Genomic DNA, 22,529 nt, shown 5'->3' with positions numbered 1-22,529 from the left:
ACAGAGAGAGAGAGGATAATTAAGGAAGATAAAATGTCAGAGAACAGACTCATTATCAGGAAACATGGCTCTGTAGTGAAACTGACTGACCTGAAACACACAGAGAGAGAAAGGAGAAGGAGAGGAGGAAACAAGAGGAGAAGGAGATGAGGAGGACAGGGAGGAAAGAAGATGACAAGAGATGTAAAGCAGGGGATGGGAAGAAGAGAAACAGAAGTGTTGAGGAGTGTAGGTGTGGAAGAGGAAGTGAGTTTAGTAGTAGAAAAGAGGTGGAGAAAAAGGTAGGGGAGGATAGCAGAGAAGGATAGAGAGCAGCATTGAGCAGAAGGCTGTTGCTAGAGTAGCTGCATGGGCCAAGGTCGTATAGAGCTGAATAAAGCTGTGTGTGTGTGTCTGTATGTGTGATTCACAGTAGGGAAGGTCATGTTGATGAGGTAAAAGTGGCACTGCAGGCGACCTGAAAAGTGAGTCCTACCCCCACCAGGTGGCCCCATAGATGCCAGCAGGAACATGTGCCATACAACACACACACACACACACACACACACACACACACACACACACACACACACACACACACACACACACACACACACACACACACACACACACACACACACACACACACACACACACACACACACCAGGGTGAATACACTACATTCAGCACACACACACATACAAACAAGCACTCCATGCATCCACACACGTCCACACAAATAAACAGCAAGACTGATTCAACAAACTCACACAGCAACACACAAAACTGCCCTAAAATTCTGAAATAGAAATGCCAAAGGGGAGGGAACTAAGGAACTTACGTGGCTAGGTAATGGATGATGCCTTGTTAATGATACCTGTAGAGGTTTGTGTGTGTGTGTGTGTGTGTGTGTGTGTGTGTGTGTGTGTGTGTGTGTGTGTGTGTGTGTGGTGTGTGTGTGTGTGTGTGTGTGTGTGTGTGTGTGTATGTGTGTGTGTGTGTGTGCGTGTGTGTGTGTGTGTGTGTGTACAGTGCATTCTGAAAGTATTCAGACCCCTTGACTTTTTCCATATTTTGTTACGTTACAGCCTTATTCCAAAATTGATTCAATAGTTTTTCCCCCTCTTCAATCTACGCACAATACCCCACAATGACAAAGCAAAAACGGGTTTTTCGATTTTATAAAACTTAAATACTGAAATATTACATTTACATAAGTATTCAGACCCTTTACTTAGCACTTTGTTGAAGCACATTTGGCAGCGATTACAGATGAGTCTTCTTGGGTATGACGCGACAAGCTTGACACACCTGTATTTGGGGAGTTTCTCCTATTCTTCTCTGCAGATCCTCTCAAGTTCTGTCAGGTTGGATGGGGAGTCCTTTAGGTGCCTTCTGGCAAACTCCAAGTGGGCTGTCATGTGCCTTCTACTGAGGATTGGTTTTCGTCTGGCCACTCTACCATAAAGGCCTGATTGGTGGAGTGCTGCAGAGATGGCTGTCCTTCTGGAAGGTTCTCCCATCTCCACAGAGGAACTCTGGAGCTCCTGCAATGCCAGTTAGATGAACGCATACTTCTTGTATCGGGTTCTTGGTCCCTGATGGAGGCCACTGTGTTCTTGAGGACCTCAATGCTATAGACATTTTTTGGCACCCTTACCCAGATCTGTGCCTCGACACAATCCTCTACGGACAATTCCTTCGACCTCATGGCTTTGTTTTTGCTCTGACATGCATTGTCAACTGTGGGACCTTATATAGACAGGTGTGTACCTTTCCAAGTTAAGAACATGTCTAAAAACCTGTTTCCACATTATCATTATGTTGTATTGTGTGTAGATTGATGATGCTTTTCTAAATTTAATCTGTTTCAGAATAAGGCTGTAACGTAACGAAATGTGGAAAAAGGAAAGGGGTCTGAATACTTTCCGAATGCACTGTATGTGAGAGAGAGTGAGAGAGAGAAAGAGAGAATGAGAGGGAGAGAGAGATTTCACTTGCTTTGGAAATGTAAACATATGTTTTCCATGCCAATAAAGCCTTTTGAATTGAATTGAATGAGAGGGAGAGCGAAAGCGCATCCGGTCAGGTGTGTGTGGATGTGTGTGTGAGAGAGAGAGACGGAGAGAGAGGGAAAGAGATAGAGAGAGGGAAAGAGATGGCGAGAGAGGGAAAGAGATGGAGAGAGGGAAAGAGATGGAGAGAGAGAGAGGAGAAAGAGCAAGAGATGGAGAGGTAATGACGGGAAGAGCGAGAGATGGAGAAAGAGAGAGATGAGAGAGCAAGAGATGGAGAGGTAGTGACGGGAAGAGCGGTGTTAGCCAGAAAAAGAGAGGCATATGAAAAGAGGTATACATTAGTGAATAAGGGACAGCAGAAGACTGAGTGGGTCAGAGAGGGGTTGATGGTGTGAACGATAGATGGATCAACAGACAGAGAGAGAGTTGATGGCTACTCTCCAACGTTTTCTCTCCCTCTCTCTCTCTCTAACTCCCTCTCTCTCTCATAGTTATTCAGGTAATGTTAATGATGATGATGATGATGGTGGTGATGATGATGGCGATGCTGTTATAAGTACTTCCATCACCCAGCCAGGTTCCTGTAATGTAATGACTGTTCAGGGGTGTGTGTGTGTGTGTTTGTGCGCGCCCGCCCGCGCCAGGGCTGGTGGGTGGTGAGGCGAGAGGCCCGAGGTAGGTGACTCAGCTAATTGCGGCGCCTTGTGAGTGAGAGCTGTGTACTCTGAAATTGTAGGAACCTGAGCTGAGATGGAGGCTATTCAACCTGGTCTAACACACACACACACACACACACACACACACACACACACACACACACACACACACACACACACACACACACACACACACACACACACACACACACACACACACACACACACACACACACACACACACACACACACACACACACACACACACACCTGCACTCACCTTAATCATACTTTATTACCCCCTACTCCCACTGTGGTGGCTGGTCTAATGTATTTTTAGCTGTAGATTATGGCTTTCCAATATCTAAGCCTCACATGAATAGTCGAACGTCGAAGCAAATTTACTTCTGCATGCCCATGTTGCCACACATAATGAATACAAATATTACAATAATATATGCCATTTAACATATGCTTTTATCCAAAGTGACTTACAGTCGCGCTTCCACACATTTTCATACAGGTGGTCCCAGGAATCAAACCCACTATCCTGGTGTTGAAGTGCCATGCTCTACCAACTGAACTATAAAGGACCTGGAGCCATGCTCTACCAACTGAGGTACAGAGGACCTGGAGCCATGCTCTACCAACTGAGGTATAGAGGACCTGGAGCCATGCTCTACCAACTGAGGTACAGAGGACCTGGAGCCATGCTCTACCAACTGAGGTACAGAGGACCTGGAGCCATGCTCTACCAACTGAGGTACAGAGGACCTGGAGCCATGCTCTACCAACTGAGGTACAGAGGACCTGGAGCCATGCTCTACCAACTGAGCTACAGAGGACCTGGAGCCATGCTCTACCAACTGAGCTACAGAGGACCTGGAGCCATGCTCTACCAACTGAGGTACAGAGGACCTGGAGCCATGCTCTACCAACTGAGGTACAGAGGACCTGGAGCCATGCTCTACCAACTGAGCTACAGAGGACCTGGAGCCATGCTCTACCAACTGAGGTACAGAGGACCTGGAGCCATGCTCTACCAACTGAGCTACAGAGGACCTGGAGCCATGCTCTACCAACTGAGGTACAGAGGACCTGGAGCCATGCTCTACCAACTGAGGTACAGAGGACCTGGAGCCATGCTCTACCAACTGAGCTACAGAGGACCTGGAGCCATGCTCTACCAACTGAGCTACAGAGGACCTGGAGCCATGCTCTACCAACTGAGCTACAGAGGACCTGGAGCCATGCTCTACCAACTGAGCTACAGAGGACCTGGAGCCATGCTCTACCAACTGAGGTACAGAGGACCTGAAGCCATGCTCTACCAACTGAGGTACAGAGGACCTGGAGCCATGCTCTACCAACTGAGGTACAGAGGACCTGAAGCCATGCTCTACCAACTGAGGTACAGAGGACCTGGAGCCATGCTCTACCAACTGAGCTACAGAGGACCTGGAGCCATGCTCTACCAACTGAGGTACAGAGGACCTGGAGCCATGCTCTACCAACTGAGGTACAGAGGACCTGGAGCCATGCTCTACCAACTGAGCTACAGAGGACCTGGAGCCATGCTCTACCAACTGAGGTACAGAGGACCTGGAGCCATGCTCTACCAACTGAGCTACAGAGGACCTGGAGCCATGCTCTACCAACTGAGGTACAGAGGACCTGGAGCCATGCTCTACCAACTGAGGTACAGAGGACCTGGAGCCATGCTCTACCAACTGAGCTACAGAGGACCTGGAGCCATGCTCTACCAACTGAGCTACAGAGGACCTGGAGCCATGTTCTACCAACTGAGCTACAGAGGACCTGGAGCCATGCTCTACCAACTGAGCTACAGAGGACCTGAAGCCATGCTCTACCAACTGAGGTACAGAGGACCTGGAGCCATGCTCTACCAACTGAGCTACAGAGGACCTGGAGCCATGCTCTACCAACTGAGGTATAGAGGACCTGGAGCCATGCTCTACCAACTGAGGTATAGAGGACCTGGAGCCATGCTCTACCAACTGAGGTACAGAGGACCTGGAGCCATGCTCTACCAACTGAGCTACAGAGGACCTGGAGCCATGCTCTACCAACTGAGGTATAGAGGACCTGGAGCCATGCTCTACCAACTGAGGTATAGAGGACCTGGAGCCATGCTCTACCAACTGAGCTACAGAGGACCTGGAGCCATGCTCTACCAACTGAGCTACAGAGGACCTGGAGCCATGCTCTACCAACTGAGCTACAGAGGACCTGGAGCCATGTTCTACCAACTGAGGTATAGAGGACCTGGAGCCATGCTCTACCAACTGAGCTACAGAGGACCTGGAGCCATGCTCTACCAACTGAGCTACAGAGGACCTGGAGCCATGTTCTACCAACTGAGGTATAGAGGACCTGGAGCCATGTTCTACCAACTGAGGTACAGAGGACCTGGAGCCATGTTCTACCAACTGAGGTATAGAGGACCTGGAGCCATGTTCTACCAACTGAGGTACAGAGGACCTGGAGCCATGCTCTACCAACTGAGGTATAGAGGACCTGGAGCCATGCTCTACCAACTGAGGTACAGAGGACCTGGAGCCATGTTCTACCAACTGAGGTATAGAGGACCTGGAGCCATGCTCTACCAACTGAGGTACAGAGGACCTGGAGCCATGCTCTACCAACTGAGGTATAGAGGACCTGGAGCCATGCTCTACCAACTGAGGTACAGAGGACCTGGAGCCATGCTCTACCAACTGAGCTACAGAGGACAACATACTCTGTAGAATAATCTTCATCATGGACAGTGTTCTGTTGGCATTAAGAGTGTAACAGATAACTAGAACTGTGGTTGTGAGGCATTAAGAGTGTAACAGATAACTAGAACTGTGGTTGTGAGACATTAAGAGTGTAACAGATAACTAGAACTGTGGTTGTGAGACATTAAGAGTGTAACAGATAACTAGAACTGTGGTTGTGAGGCATTAAGAGTGTAACAGATAACTAGAACTGTGGTTGTGACACATTAAGAGTGTAACAGATAACTAGAACTGTGGTTGTGAGACATTAAGAGTGTAACAGATAACTAGAACTGTGGTTGTGAGGCATTAAGAGTGTAACAGATAACTAGAACTGTGGTTGTGAGACATTAAGAGTGTAACAGATAACTAGAACTGTGGTTGTGAGACATTAAGAGTGTAACAGATAACTAGAACTGTGGTTGTGAGGCATTAAGAGTGTAACAGATAACTAGAACTGTGGTTGTGAGACATTAAGAGTGTAACAGATAACTAGAACTGTGGTTGTGAGGCATTAAGAGTGTAACAGATAACTAGAACTGTGGTTGTGAGACATTAAGAGTGTAACAGATAACTAGAACTGTGGTTGTGAGACATTAAGAGTGTAACAGATAACTAGAACTGTGGTTGTGAGACATTAAGAGTGTAACAGATAACTAGAACTGTGGTTGTGAGGCATTAAGAGTGTAACAGATAACTAGAACTGTGGTTGTGACACATTAAGAGTGTTACAGATAACTAGAACTGTGGTTGTGAGACATTAAGAGTGTAACAGATAACTAGAACTGGGAGAGGGGGGAGGGAGGGAGGGGGGGAGGGAGAGAGGGAGAGGGGGGAGGGAGGGAGGGAGGGAAGGAGGGGGGGAGGGAGAGAGGGAGAGGGGGGAGGGAGGGAGGGCGAGGGATGCAGGGGGAGGGAGAAAGGGAGAGAGGGATAAGAGGCAAAGGCATGAATGGGGGAGAAAATATGTATATGTGACAACAGTAAATAAAGAACAGAAGAAAAATGGCATTTCCAATTGAAGATATCACTTTACTACACCACACAAAACCAGTCAGACCAGGACTCACACACACACCCTCCTATTCCAGTGAGATAGTATAGAGTCGAGAGCCATGGCAGTGTGTGTGTGGTGGTGCAGTGAGTCAGTGTTTGCAAATCAGACTGCAGGCGCTTGGCACGGTCTCAGGCCACAGAGAGCTCTCAGGTACACAGGGCCACACACACACACACACACACACACACACACACACACACACACACACACACACACACACACACACACACACAACTTGGTGGAGTAGCTCCAGCCCTTGGGCAGCTTGTCCTCAGAGGAGGCCCAGGTCATGTTATTAGTGTACACATAGTATTCATAGATGGTGTCCTGGAAGGGACAACTATAAGAGAAAAGGTCAGTGACACAGTTCAACATCTTTGCATAAATTCCGTAATATATGGTAATATAATCCCATAAATACAGTCAATATATGGTAATATAATCCCATAAATACAGTCAATATATGGTAATATAATCCCATAAATACAGTAATAAATGGTAATATAATCCCATAAATACAGTAATATATGGTAATATAATCCCATAAATGAAGGAAATTAATACTGTAATGTGTACAAAAATACCTATTAGTTTTTAAACTCTGTATTAATAGAGAGTGTCTTTCAAATGTGTTTGAGAGTTCAATGTTTGTGCATAAATACTGAATAAACAATACCCTATAACACTGTGTGTGTGTTTATACGTGTACTGTATATGCATGTGTGTGTGTGTGCGTGCATGCGTGCGTGTGCGTGTGTGCGCAAGCCTGCACGCTCATGCATATGTGTCTCTCTCTACCCCACCTTGTTGATCTTCTTACGACCATCCTCATTGACTGAGGCACAGATGGACCAGATGACACTGAAGATGAAGCACAACTCAACCATACGACCGTAGTGGTCAGAGTCAGAGGGGTTCACCTGGAGGGAGAGAGAGAGAGAAAGAGAAGTGTGGACAGAGAGGGAGAGAGAGAGAAAATAAGTCATGCTACCATCATCAGAAAGAGTAAGCATCACATGAAGAGGTAGAGCGGAATTGGCAGTATCAAATGTGTCAGTATCAAATGTTTAGTTAGTGTTGCCATACTGTCTCTATTGGTTGCCAAGAGGCGGCAGGGGAAGGAGACTCCACTGAGTTCGGTGATGGGCAGCAAGTCCTTACAGCTGCTCCTCTTGAACACTACGGTCTACTCTCAAACAACCTCTTCAGGTAGTCCACCTCAACCTACAGGGATGGGAAGGGGGATGGGGGGGAGACTGGGGAGGGAGGGAGAGAAAGAGGGGGTAGAGAACGAGAGAGAGGAGGGGAGACAGACAGGACCAGGAAGGGTGAGAGAGGGAGGAGGAAGAGAGACAGAAAGGAGAGAAAGAGAGGGAGGAGGAGGAGGAAAGAGAGAGGGAGCAAAAGAGAGGAAGGAGGAAGACAGAGAGAAAGGAGAGAAAGAGAGTGAGGAGGAAGACAGAGAGAAAGGAGAGAAAGAGAGGAAGGAGGAAGACAGAGAGAAAGGAGAGAAAGGAGAGAAAGAGAGGGAGGAGGAAGACAGAGAGAAAGTAGAGAAAGAGAGGGAGGAGGAAGACAGAGAGAAAGGACAGAAAGAGAGGGAGGAGGAAGACAGAGAGAAAGGAGAGAAAGAGAGGGAGGAGGAAGACAGAGAGAAAGGAGGGAAAGGAGAGAAAGAGAGGAAGGAGGAAGACAGAGAGAAAGTAGAGAAAGAGAGGGCGGAGGAAGACAGAGAGAAAGGAGAGAAAGAGAGTGAGGAGGAAGACAGAGAGAAAGGAGGGAAAGGAGAGAAAGAGAGGAAGGAGGAAGACAGAGAGAAAGTAGAGAAAGAGAGTGAGGAGGAAGACAGAGAGAAAGGACAGAAAGCGAGGGAGGATGAAGACAGAGAGAAAGTAGAAAAAGAGAGGGAGGAGGAAGACAGAGAGAAAGGAGAGAAAGAGAGTGAGGAGGAAGACAGAGAGAAAGGAGGGAAAGGAGAGAAAGAGAGGAAGGAGGAAGACAGAGAGAAAGTAGAGAAAGAGAGTGAGGAGGAAGACAGAGAGAAAGGACAGAAAGCGAGGGAGGATGAAGACAGAGAGAAAGGAGGGAAAGAGAGGGAGATGGAAGACAGAGAGAAAGGAGGGAAAAGAGGGAGGAGGAAGAGAGAGAGAAAGGAGGGAAAAGAGGGAGGAGGAAGAGAGAGAGAAAGGAGGGAAAGAAAGGGAGGAGGAAGAGAGAGAGAAAGGAGAGAAGGAAAAAGTGAGAGGTTAATAATCAGAGCACACCTACAGTATGTTAACCTGTGATGTGACGCAGCCATCTTGCTGCCATGCTATCCCTAGCCCAGTTACCTTTTGTCCTTAGGTTTTGAGGACATCGATATATGCCTTCCTTGGTGCTCACAAAAAATACCCCCAAAAAACATGTCACAGTACTGGGCGCCAACTCATGAGGCTCAAAGCCAGAGCATGCTGCTTAGACCACTGTGCCAGTTCCTAATGCTCTAGCAAGCAGGGAGAGTACTATGGTGATGCTTGATGGAAACAGTGCATTGTTTTTTATTATTTTGTTTTAAGCAATCCCCCATCCATAGCCCTAACCTTAACCTCTCGGAATGAATACCTAAACTTAACCGTTTGACACACACAAACAGGCACACACACACATGCACACATACTGCTGTCCCAGTAGAACACACACCCACAAGGATGTACACACATGTACCATACACACAAACACAAAGAGGAAGGTGTTTGTTAATTTACCCCGGTTGTGTGTATCTTCTTTCATCCCATCAGCCCACCATTATTTCATCGGTCCACCATTATTTCATCAGCCCACCATTATTTCATCGGTCCACCATTATTTCATCAGCCCACCATTATTTCATCGGTCCACCATTATTTCATCGGTCCACCATTATTTCATCGGTCCACCATTATTTCATCGGTCCACCATTATTTCATCAGTCCACCATTATTTAATCAGTCCACCATTATTTCATCAGTCCACCATTATTTAATTATTTAATGACTCCAACATTATTTGATCAGTCCACCACTATTTGATCAGTCAACCATTATTTCATCAGTCCACCATTATTTAATCAGTCCACCATTATTTCATCAGTCCACCATTATTACATCAGTCCACCATTATTTCATCAGTCCACCATTATTTCATCAATCCACCATGGGACTCTGACTGGAATCGCTCTCTGTGCTTTTATTGTCTAATTTGCCAAACGCACACACCCCCTGCGGTACGGTATCAGTGTGCGTCTTTTCTTTTCACCATTTTGTCACTGGTAGGGTGGTTGTTTTGAAAGGATTAAATATCACACTGTGTAATTCCTGTGTTCGTTGCCTGTTTGCCAAACCCAGTTTTCTCCCCCTGTAGGGCCAGCCCACACTCACTCTGTCCTGCTGTGAACACTGGAGGGGGCCTAACTGGTACCCACCCTGTCTCTGCTCAACCCCGTCTTCTCCACTATCTCTCTCCCTCTCTCTCCTCCTCTCTTTCGCTCACTCTCTCTTCCTCTCTCTGCACACTGGTGCAAATCTTGCAAGTCTTCACTCTGAGTGGATGTTGAGGTGTGTCGCTCTCTCACCGTGAGTCACACGATCACACACTCATACATGTACTCACATAGACTGAATACATCTCTTCTTCGCTTCTGACCTCAAGTGGAAGCTGTCCTTGTTCCTCCATTCTCCACTTCCATAGATTCCTCTGGTTTGTTCTTTTCCCTCCAATTTCCCATTATATGCACACTTTGTCCATTCCAGTGTCACTCTGCTACCACTCAGTGCACACTTTGTCCATTCCAGTGTCACTCTGCTACCACTAACCCTCACCATCTCTCTGGGTGCCCTTCCTTGTGGCAGTGTGCCATACATTATCACTGCTGAGTGTGGTGTGCCAAGCCTAAACCCCAGGTGCCAGGCTGGGGGGTTGGCCTTCAGTGCCTACCCCCTCCTGTATCTCCACTAAGCAGCATACACACTGTGGAGCAGAGGGGGAGGGAGTGGGAGAAAGAGAGTGGATGGGGGTGAATGAGAGAGAGAGAGCACGAGAGAGAGAGAGTGAGCGAGAGAGAGAGAGAAAGAGAGAACGAAAGAGAGAAAGAGAGAGGGAGAGACAAAAAGAGAGAAAGAAAGAGAGAGAGAGCGAGTGAGAGAGAGAGAAAGAGAGAACAAAAGAGAGAAAGAAAGAGAGAGAAAGAAAGAGCGAGAGAGAGAAAGAGCGAGAGAGAGCGCGAGAAAGAGAGAGAGAGAGAAAGATAGGCAACAGATGAAACAGGAGCTTCTGTGAGCTGCCTCTGCCTCTGGCTCCTGCTGGTGCTAGAGGACTGGAGGAGAGAGGAGGAGGAGGAGGAGGTGGAGAGGAGGAGGAGAGGAGGAGGAGGATGAGGAGAGGAGGAGGAGGAGGAGGAGAGGAGGAAGAGGAGAGGAGGAGAGGAGGAGGAGGAGGAGGAGAGGAGGAGGAGAGGAGGAGGAGGAGGATGAGGAGAGGAGGAGGAGGAGGAGGAGGAAGAGGAGAGGAGGAGAGGAGGAGGAGGAGGAGGAGAGCGACAGAAAGGAGGAAAGGTGCTATGAATAGAAGGAAGAAAGGATAACAGCTGATGACGTGGTGGGATAAAGAGAGCGAGGGGTGAGGTTTAAAGATGTAGGATAGGAGGAATTTTAATGTCCCAAGGGGAAAATTGTCTTAGACACACAGTAATGCTGTATACAAAATCAACACTGTACATTACACACTCAACATAACACAAACATTACACATTACCCTTATCATCATACTATTGTCATACAGTCACATACATAATACTTTGCACAATCCCTTATTCTGTCAGTGGCATACTAACACAGCTCAGCTTTACTTATTGCTTTTCAGGAATTTGACAGAGATGGGAATGAAGGAGTGCTTATAACTGTTCAACTTAAATGTGGGAACCCTATAGCATCTGTCTGAGGGGAGGAGGGATCCTATAGCATCTGTCTGAGGGGAGGAGGGATCCTATAGCATCTGTCTGAGGGGAGGCGGGATCCTATAGCATCTGTCTGAGGGGAGGAGGGATCCTATAGCGTCTGTCTGAGGGGAGGAGGGATCCTATAGCATCTGTCTGAGGGGAGGAGGGATCCAATAGCATCTGTCTGAGGGGAGGAGGGATCCTATAGCATCTGTCTGAGGGGAGGAGGGATCCTATAGCATCTGTATGAGGTGAGGAGGGATCCTATAGCATCTGTCTGAGGGGAGGAGGGATCCTATAGTGTCTGTCTGAGGGGAGGAGGGATCCTATAGCATCTGTCTGAGGGGAGGAGGGATCCTATAGCATCTGTCTGAGTGGAGGAGGGATCCTATAGCATCTGTCTGAGTGGAGGAGGGATCCTATAGCATCTGTCTGAGGGGAGGAGGGATCCTATAGTGTCTGTCTGAGGGGAGGAGGGAGGTGGTTGGACACTGCGGCAGACACTCTCCACTTGGTCCTCCCAGCTGAGCACATTGTCCATGTGTACATCCAGGTACTGGTATCAACTAACCTGGGCTATGTTGGCATTGTGGACAACCACAGGCACATGGTCATCCACAGATTTGCGCTCAAACCACATCTCCTCTGATTTCTTTACATTTGGGATGAGATGGTGCTCATCACAGAACTTTAAAAAAAATCTTTATTTAACTAGGCAAGTCAATTTAGAACAAATTCTTATTTACAATGACAGCCTACCACGGCCAAACCTGGACGACACTGGGCCAATTGTGCGCCACCCTATGGGACTCTCAGTCACGGCCGGATGTGATACAGCCTGGATTCGAACCAGGGACTGTAGCGGCGCCTCTTGCACTGCGCCACTCGAGAGCCCTAAACTTGACAAACCTTTGAAACACTGACCTGTACACAGTAGTATAAGCCTCTTTAAACATCAGACCAAGAATGGTGGCATCATCAGAAGACTAGACAATATAGTTATCAGGATTACTGCTAGTGCATTCATTTGTGTACAGTGTGAATAAGATGGGTGAACTCACACAAACCTGCGGGGCCCCTGTGCTAATGTCTCAAGCCTCAGAGAGGGTACTGTTAAATCTAACCTGTTGAGTAAGGCTCAACCAGAATGAGTGGTAACACTCTACGGTATAGGGGTTAACGCCTATCTCCTTGAACTGGCTGAGAAGGAAATGTGGCTGTATTGTGTTAAACGTAGAAGTGAAATCAATCAACAACAGTCTAGCATAGGCCTTGGTGTTTTCCAGATGCTTAATAACAAGGAGATGCACTATGGTGTTGATTGCATCATCAGTCCCACAACTTTGCTCATAGGCAAATTGTTAAGGATCTAACACAGGGTTCACATGTGAATGGAGTTTGCACACCAAGATCTTTTCAAAACACTTCATTAGGATGGGGGTCAGGGCCACAGGTCTATTTTCTTTTGGGCAAGGCTTTTTGGGGACTGGAGTGATAATGTCCTTTTTCCAGACTGCATGGGAGTCTACAGATAGGGCACCAAACCTGAGTCAGTTCCTCTGCACATATTTTATGGAAAGCAAGCAGAGATGCCATCAGGACCTGTCGCCTTATTCATTCAGGTGTGCTTGAAGTAGGATAGGATTGATTTCCAACCTATGAACACAATCATCAACAACAAAGGAGTCAATCACATTATCAGACTCAACAGAGAAGTCTAAAGTAAAAAAACATTTCATTCATTGGCTTTGGTCAGCTCATCTGGTGTGTGCAAGGACTTTTTTGCAGGGTTCATGTTGGTGATTGTCCTCATCGACTCCCACCATTTTTTTTTTTTTTTAGTTCATTCTTAGGAACTCCTTGTGTTATTTCCTTGTCTCCCTGAGCTTTTGGTTGAGCTCCTTTTGCCCACATTTCAGTTGATGTTGGTCCTTATTTTTGAATGCTTGCCTCTTGTGGTTGATCCAGTCATTTACCTCCTTTGTGATGTATGGTGTTTTGTTTGGGTATGCCTTTATTGTCTCTCTGTGTATCACAGAGTCAACACAGACATGGATGTAGTCTGTGACAATCGGTGTTGACTTGTGCATGTCTAAGTCATGAAAAATGTCCCAATCTGTACACACAAAGAAAAAAAAAACATTCTATGCTGTCCTCAGCCCACACATTCACAGTTTTCACAAGGGGTTTCCTACCCTTCAAAGTTAGACAAGGGTGGTTTGGCTCTAGCTGTAAATGCACTCTGATTCCCCCTCATTTGCCTCTCTTCCACAGTCGCCGTGGTCATTTCACATCAATGAGGAGGCATGATCCAGCCACTCCAGAGTCTCGTAGTGACAGAAGTGCATCTCTGGTGTAGGTAAGCAGTACCTGATTGTTTGTGACCGGTGCCTGGTTTCCCATGTGAGCCGGCGTAGTTTGGTATGATGAGTTGAAAAGCAAGAAGATCAGCACTGCAAACAAGAGTCTTGCAACGTTTACCATTCTTTCTTGACACTGACAGCTCACAAATACGTATTAAATCAAGCATATTACAATAATACAGCAGAGCAAGCAGAGCAGCGCCACCAGGAAGTGGAGAAGGTAGAGAGAAGAGAGACAGAGAGAGAGTATTAGAGATGGGGAGAGAGAGAGTGAGCTCCTGACTTCTTCTGCAAAAAATATAGATTCAGAGTTGGATAAATGTAGATGAACTAGATTTCTTTTCACAAGGACTTCTACAGGAGACTGACCTCAACATTAAAACCTTCAGTCCAAATCAAATGTCCACACCTAAAACCTTGATTTTGGACTAAATTACCTGAATGGACTACTACTACCAAGGACCATCAAGAAAAAACTTCTAACAAACCAAAATCTGAAGCAGAAACACAGTGGAACCTGGAAATACCATCCAACACAAAACCTAGTGAGTAATATTCAGTCTGAAGCTACATCTGAAGCCAAAAAGTAAAAGACAATAATCTTTAGGTCATGTTGTTATATAAAGCTAAGAAAATAAGGCTACTAAGCTACCAAGCTGCCAGGACAGAACAGACCTGGCGGCACCTTCAATTAGCACTGCAATGTGAAGTCAAATGTGTGAAAACTCAAGAGCCTAACAATGGCAGGAGAGTCTCACAGCCTCCCTCACCCAAATGCAGAGGCCTTTGAAGCCCCAACGGCTTATCACTGTCCAAAGGTCTTTACAATACAGTACCCCAAGGATATTGAAAATAACACTGCAAGGAATACATACAAAAAAAGCTCCCCAAGGACATACCAGAAACACTATTTGCTGACGGCAACTTCATTTTCCATACAGACCATCCCCTGGCAATGCACAGTGCTACTAGAGCACATTACCCCTACAGTGAGGGAAAAAAATTATTTGATCCTCTGCTGATTTTGTATGTTTGCCCACTGACAAAGAAATGATCAGTCTATAATGGTCTATAAGTATTTTAATGGTAGGTTTATTTGAACAGTGAGAGACAGAATAACAACAAAAAAATCCAGAAAAACGCATGTCAAAAATGTTATAAATTGATTGAATCAAATACTTTTTTCCCTCACTGTATGTCAAGAGAGAGGGTATTGGCCCAGGGTGGAAACTCAGAGTGCTAGACATTGAGGAAATTGAAACAACCTCTGTCAACGTGATCAAGTCTTGGACAGTAACGGTGTAGGGAATCCTCAAGCAGTTCCAGCAGGACTTTTACAGGATCAAAGAGAGAGCAGAGCCGGAAAAGCTCTCTTTCTTTGACGGTTCCCCCATCCTGAGTGAGTCTGAACACACCTCTTCAAAACTGTCCTGTAGACGAGGATAGTCACCCCCCAGCACTGAACACACCCAGGTCCCACAACTGCACTGCTCCTCCATCATTGAGAGAGATACATTCACAGAGCTGGAGAGAGACATGGTGGAGCTCAGAGAGCTAGTCCACACAATCCAGACAGAACAAACCCACAAAACAGACGAGCACAACACCCCCTCCCACTCCTCTTTCTATTCTGGTTAGAGCCAGTTTGCACTATTCTGTGAAGGGAGTAGTACACAGCGTTGTACGAGATCTTGAGTTTCTTGGCAATTTCTCGCATGGAATAGCCTTCATTTCTCAGAACAAGAATAGACTGACAAGTTTAAGAAGAAAGTTCTTTGTTTCAAGCCATTTTGAGCCTGTAATCTAACCCACAAATGCTGATGCTCCAGATACTCAACTAGTCTAAAGAAGGCCAGTTTAATTGCTTCTTTAATCAGAACAACAGTTTTCAGATGTGATAACATAATTACAAAAGGTTTTTCTAATGATCAATTAGCCAGCTAACACAACGTGCCATTGGAACACAGGAGTGATGGTTGCTGATAATGTGCTTCTGTGCGTCTATGTAGATATTCCATAAAACAATCTGCCGTTTCCAGCTACAATAGGCTACGACAGACTTCTTCCGTCGCAATGTCTCTCTAAGGCCCTTCTGCTAGCTTGCTAGCCCCAGCCCACTAGCTGCCTGAATCGCCATGTCTCCAGCCCGCCGAGCTACTCACTGGACCCATATGATCACTCGGCTACGCATGCCTCTCCCTAATGTCAATATGCCTTTTCCATTGCTGTTTTAGTTAGTGAAAATTATCCGCCGCAATTGTTGCAACCCCTATTACAACATCTCTTTCATATCATCTGAGATCCCAAAAGATTGGAAAGCTGCCGCGGTCATCCCCCTCTTCAAAGGGGGAGACACTCTAGACCCAAACTGCTACAGACCTATATCTATCCTACCCTGCCTTTCTAAGTTCTTTGAAAGCCAAGTTAACAAACAGATCACCGACCATTTCGAATCCCACCGTATCTTCTCTGCTATACAATCTGAATTTCGCGCTCTGTATTTTCACCGGATGTTGGGCAGGTGGGACGCTACCGTCCCACCTGCCCATAAGAAGTTAACTAACCTCCAGACAAGCTTCAATGCCATACAACTCTCCTTCCGTGGCCTCCAACTGCTCTTAAATGCAAGTAAAATTAATTGCATGCTCTTCAACCAATCGCCTGCCCACCTGCCCATCTGCCCACACCTGCCCACCCGTCCAGCATCACTACTCTGGACGGTTCTGACTTAGAATATGTGGACAACTACAAATACCTAGGTGTCTGGTTAGACTGTAAACTCTCCTTCCAGACTAATATTAAGCATCTCAAATCCAAAATTAAATCTAAAATCGGCTTCCTATTTCGCAACAAAGCATCCTTCACTCATGCTGCCAAACATACTCTCGTAAAACTGACTATCCTACCGATCCTTGACTTCGGCGATGTAATTTACAAAATAGCCTCCAACACTCTACTCAGCAAATTGGATGCAGTCTATCCCAGTGCCATCCGTTTTGTCACCAAAGCCCCATATACTACCCACCACTGCGACCTGTATGCTCTCGTTGGCTGGCCCTCGCTTCATATACGCCGCCAAACTCACTGGCTCCAGGTCATCTATAAGTCTCTGTTAGGTAAAGCCCCACCTTATCTCAGCTCACTGGTCATCATAGCAGCACCCACCCGTAGCATGCGCTCCCGCAGGTATATTTCACTGGTCACCCCCAAATTCAATTCTTCCTTTGGCCGTCTTTCCTTCCAGTTCTCTGCTGCCAACTACTGGAACGAACTGCAAAAATCACTGATGCTGACGACTCATATCTCCCTCACTAACTTTAAGCACCAGCTGTCAGAGCAGCTCACAGATCACTGCACCTGTACATAGCCCATCTGTAAATTGCTCATCCAACTACCTCATCCCCATACTGTTATTTATTTTGCTCCTTTGCACACCAGTATCTCTACTTGCACACTCATCTTCTGCACATCTATCACTCCAGTGTTTATTTGCTAAATTGTAATTATTTCGCCACTATGGCCTATTTATTGCCTTACCTCCCTTATCCTACCTCATTTGCACACACTGTATATAGACGTTTTCTATTTTATTATTGACTGTATGTTTGTTTATTCCATGTGTAACTCTGTGTTGTTGTTTGTGTTGTACTGCTTTGCTTTATCTTGGCCAGGTCTCAGTTGTAAATGAGAACTTGTTCTCAACTTGCCTACATTAACAATGTCTACACTGTATTTCTGATCAATTTGATGTTATTTTAATAGACAAAAAAGTGCTTTTCTTTCAAAAACAAGGACATTTCTAAGTGACCCCAAAGTTTTGAATGGTAGTGTAAATCGACAAATTTTGGAGGGCACTAGAACAGTCTGCAGCACCTGGCTTCACCCTTCTAGAATCTGATGTCAAATGTCTATTGTTTGCTGATGATGTGGTGCTTCTGTCACCAACCAAGGAGGGCCTACAGCAGCACCCAGATCTTGTGCACATATTCTGTCAGACCTGGGCCCTATCAGTAAATCTCAGTAAGACAAACATAATAGTGTTCCAAAAAAGGCCCAGTTGCCAGGACCTCGAATATAAATTCCATCTAGACACCGTTGCCCTAGAGCACACAAAAAACAATACATACCTCGGCCTAAACATCAGCGCCACAGGTAACTTCCACAAAGCTGTGAATGATCTGAGAGACAAGGCAAGAAGGGCCTTCTATGCCATCAAAAGGAACATAAAATTCAACTTACCAATAAAGATTTGGCAAAAAATACTTCAGTCAGTTATAGAACCAATTGCCTTTTGTGGTTGTGAGTTCTGGGTTCCACTCACCAATCAAGAATTCACAAAATGATACCCTCTAATTATAAAAAATCTGAAAAGAGCCGTTAAATTCTACAACCACCTAAAAGGAAGTGATTTCCAAACCTTCCTTAACAAAGCCATCACATACAGAGGTTTAACCTGGAGAAGAGCCCCTTAAGCAACCTGGTCCTGGGGCTCTGTTCACAAACACAAACAGACCCCACAGAGCCCCAAGACAGCCACACAATTAGACCCAACCAAATCATGAGAAAACAAAAAGATAATTATTTGACACATTGGAAAGAATTTACAAAAAAAACGAGCAAACTAGAATGCTATTTGGCCATAAACAGAGAGTACACAGTGGCAGAATACCTGACCACTGTGACTGACCCAAACTTAAGGAAAGCTTTGACTATGTACAGACTCAGTGAGCATAGCCTTGCTAATGACAAATGCTGCCGAAGGCAGACCTGGCTCTCAAGAGAAGACAGGTTATGTGCACACTGCCCACAAAAATAGGTGGAAACTGAGCTGCACTTCCTAACCTCCTGCCAAATGTATGAGCATATTAGAGACACATAGTTCCCTCAGATTATACAGATACACAAAGAATTCAAAAACAATTCCAATTTGATAAACTCCCATATCTATTGGGTGAAATACCACAGTGTGTCATCACAGCAGGAAGATTTCTGACCTGTTGCGACAAAATTGTAAATACAACCTATATTTATGTTTATTTATTTTCCCTTTCGTACTTTAACTATTTGCACATCATTACAACACTGTATACAGTCATAATATGACGTTTGAAATGTCTTTATTCTTTTGGAACTTTTGTGATTGTAATGTTTACTGTAAATTTTTTATTGTTAATTATACTTTTGTTTATTATCTATTTCACTTGATTTGGCAATGTAAACAAATGTTTCCCATGCCAGTAAAGCCCCTTAAATTGAAATTGAGCGAGAGAGGCAATCGTCTAGAGTGGGGGGCTGCCAGGGTGATTCTGATAGGCAGGATACAGCTGTATGAGAACAGCCTCTCTCTCTTTTTCCTCTGTGTGTCTCTCCAGACTTTGATTGCTGGAGGAACCAAAAACTGAGGAGGGATGCAGCAGAGACATCTCACTTCCAACATCTCAATCTCTCCCTCTCTCCTTTCCCCTCCCTTTATCCTCCTTTCTCTACCTCTTTCTCTCTCACTACAGTAGCTGTTAAATGTGCCCTGGGCTCTGTCTCTCCTACGTTGCTTTGTATTTTCTATGGAATTAATGCTCCAAATACTTTACACAGATCAACAGGCAAAGGTTAAAGGTCAAGGGTGAAGAGGTCAATCCGTGCCAGTGTAAATAAGTATTGTGTGTCACCCTATTCTCTATATAGTGTCCTCCTTTCGAGAACACTATTTATGGGGAAAAGGTTGTCATTTTAGGTTCTCTCTAAAAGTGGACAAAGAGAGAGGGGATTACAGAATGACAAGAGAGAAAAAGACATGGCCAGAAAGAAAAGATAAGGAATATGTTGGTATTGTGGGATACTGTGATTAAAAGGAGAAGGTATGGGTGTTGACTGTGCTTAGGAGAGGGTAGGGAATGTACGCAAGGAGATGGGAGAGAGGAAGATAGAGAGAGAGACAAAGAGAGAGAGAGAGAGTGAGAGAGAGAGAGAGACAGAGAGAGGGTGATAATGAGAAACATGGGGAGGTGATACTGGCATGGTGAGAAACACATAGAGACCCGAAATAGATCTGCAAAGAGCAAGGTGTTGAGTCAGAAATTAAAAGAACGAATGAAGGCAGATGCCAGGGGAGAGAGGGAGTGAGAGTGAATGACAGTTAGAGAAAGAGAGAGAGAGAAATAAAGAAAGAAATAAAGAAAGAAAGAAAGAAAGAAAGAAAGAAAGAAAGAAAGAAAGAAAGAAAGAAAGAAAGAAAGAAAGAAAGAAAGAAAGAAAGAAAGAAAGAAAGAAAGAAAGAAAGAAAGAGAAGGAGAGACATGGGGTTGAGTCACATAGAGAGCAGAGAAGAAGAATCCTAAAAGCACACAGAATTACAGCAACCACAGAGAGATCCACACAGTAATAACACTGACACGGACACACTGGGAATAGGAATGAATGATGGATATACAAATACAATGATGGAGAATGGAGAAAGGGGTAGAATATGGTCTGAGAACGGAGGATAGGAAGAGGAGAGAGAATGGGTTAGAGATGGAGTGATGAGGATATGTGTAATGAGGAGAAGGAGAACAAGTTTGATGGTACGGTAAGGTGAGAGGGGGGTTGAAGGTCAAGCAACTAAAAACATGAAATAAAATGAACAACAGTAAAAGTACATTTACAAGCACACATCCTGAGACACACACAAATAAGACAAACAAAAAAAGACTCCAGGAACATCATAAAAAAAGGAAACTTGGAAACACAACACACACCCTCCTACCTCTGCCTATTTTTAACCACATCTGGAGGAGCCACGTGAGGAGGGGAGGAGGGAGGGAGGGCGATGAAGTGGATAGAGAGAGAGAGAGAGAGAGAGAGGCATGGCAGGGAGAACAGCCTGAAACAAACAGGTAGAGAGAGAGGCAGAGAGCTTCAGAGAGCAACACCAGGCAGCTCCAGCACCATGCCAACTGGGGCAGCATCAAACAGCAGTGCTAGATCACTTAAACGCACCGCTAGAAAACATATTGTCACTAGAAAGCCAACGGTAAGCTGTGGCAATTAACGCCGGCTGTGAACTAACTCCCCGCCTCTTCCTCCGCCGAGCGTCGAGACGCCCCTGTGTGCGTTTCCCAGCCAACCGTTAGTCAACAACAGTGTGTGTGTGTGTGTGTGTGTATGTGTGTTTTCTTTAATATGGGTGGTGAGGGTACTCTTCTGCAGTGAAGTGCATCTTTGTGTGACTGGATTGTCTCTGAGCTCAGGACAAAACAGAGTGCTGTAATGACACCAGCTAAATGCATGCTACTGTCGTACTAATGAGACAGACAGGGACAGAGAGAGAGACAGAGAATGGGGGGAGATAGAGAGCAAGCGAGAGAGAGAGAGAGAGAGAGGAGAGAGAAAAAAGTGAGAAAGAGAGAGCAGTTGTCTGTATGCCACTAAAGCCCAGCTGCCTGTGAGAAGCTGATGAGGAGGAGGAAGAAGAGGAGGAGGAAAAGGAAGAGGAGGAGGATTGCCTTATCTCTCCTCTCTTCCTCCCATTACCTCTCCTCTCCACTTTCTCCCCTCCCCTCTCAGAGAGATGATTCGGTTTGGTGACTTAATCCGTCTCTCCACTCAGCCCATTCACTCTGTTTAATACATATGCCCATATGCCTCTCCTCCTACTCCATCTCTAACTCCCTCTCTCTCAGAATGCTCTTAAAATTATTATTCTACCAAAAGCCTCTCTGAAGATCATGAGATACACTCAATTAGACAGACTAGGGCCGTCTGGGAGCCCAGGGGACCCATGGGAAGCCAGGCTGAGTGGAGAGAGAGAGGGGCCTAGTGCCTAGTAGAGGATGGGCTAATTAAGCAATAAGGCCCGAAGGGGTGTGGTATATGGACAATATACCACGGCTACGGGCTGTTCTTATGCACTACGCAACGCGGAGTACCTGTATACAGCCCTTAGCTGTGGTATATTGTCCATATACCACAAACCGACAAGGTGCCTTATTGCTATTATAAACTGGTTACCAGCGTAATTAGAGCAGTAGAAATATATGTTTTGTCATACGCGTGGCATACAGTCTCATATACCACGGCTGTCAGCCAATCAGCATTCAGGGCTCGAACCAACCAGTTTATAATACACCAATGAGACGTGGGGATGGAGGGAGGTGGGGAGAGGGGGAGGAGATGTAGATGGTGTTAACGGGCGGTGGGATAGGTGATAGATATTCTACAACAGTAATACTAATAATGTGTTTTAGAATGGATCATTTGTTGGAAGGGCTCCTCTGGGAGAGACGCTTGTTGTGAGATGGCTTCACGAGATGGGGAGAGGGAGATAATTCTATACGTTATGGTCCTACGGATGTAGGGCCAGAGAAGTCGAAAGTCAATCAGCCAGCCAGCCCGCCGGGCTCTCCCTTGAGGTGCATGGTGGTCAGGGTGCTCTGCAGGCTCCCCGAGGTGACCGTCTTGCCGCTGCCCGTCTTGCCGCTGCCCGTCTTGCCGCTGCCCGTCTTGCTGCCGCCTGTCTTACCCACAATCACTGTGGCGTGTCGGGAGTTCTTGGTCTCGTAGAGCTGGATGGCCTTGATCAGGGTGACGTGCCGACGCAGCTCCGCCTCGATCGGCTCTCTCAGCTGGGGGAAGAGGGGGAGGAGACGGACGGATAGTGAGATAGAGTGAGTGAAGCAAAGACAGAGACAGAGGGACAAAGTTAGTGAAGCAGTATTAAAGACAACTTGCTGAGGTGAGGGCCAGGTC

The sequence above is a fragment of the Salmo salar genome, chromosome 18 (genome assembly GCF_965601325.2).
Source record: "Salmo salar chromosome 18, fSalSal1, whole genome shotgun sequence".
NCBI classification, from domain to species: Eukaryota; Metazoa; Chordata; class Actinopteri; order Salmoniformes; family Salmonidae; genus Salmo; species Salmo salar.
The sequence above is the reverse complement of the archived record's forward strand: the minus strand, read 5'-3'. Positions refer to the sequence as shown.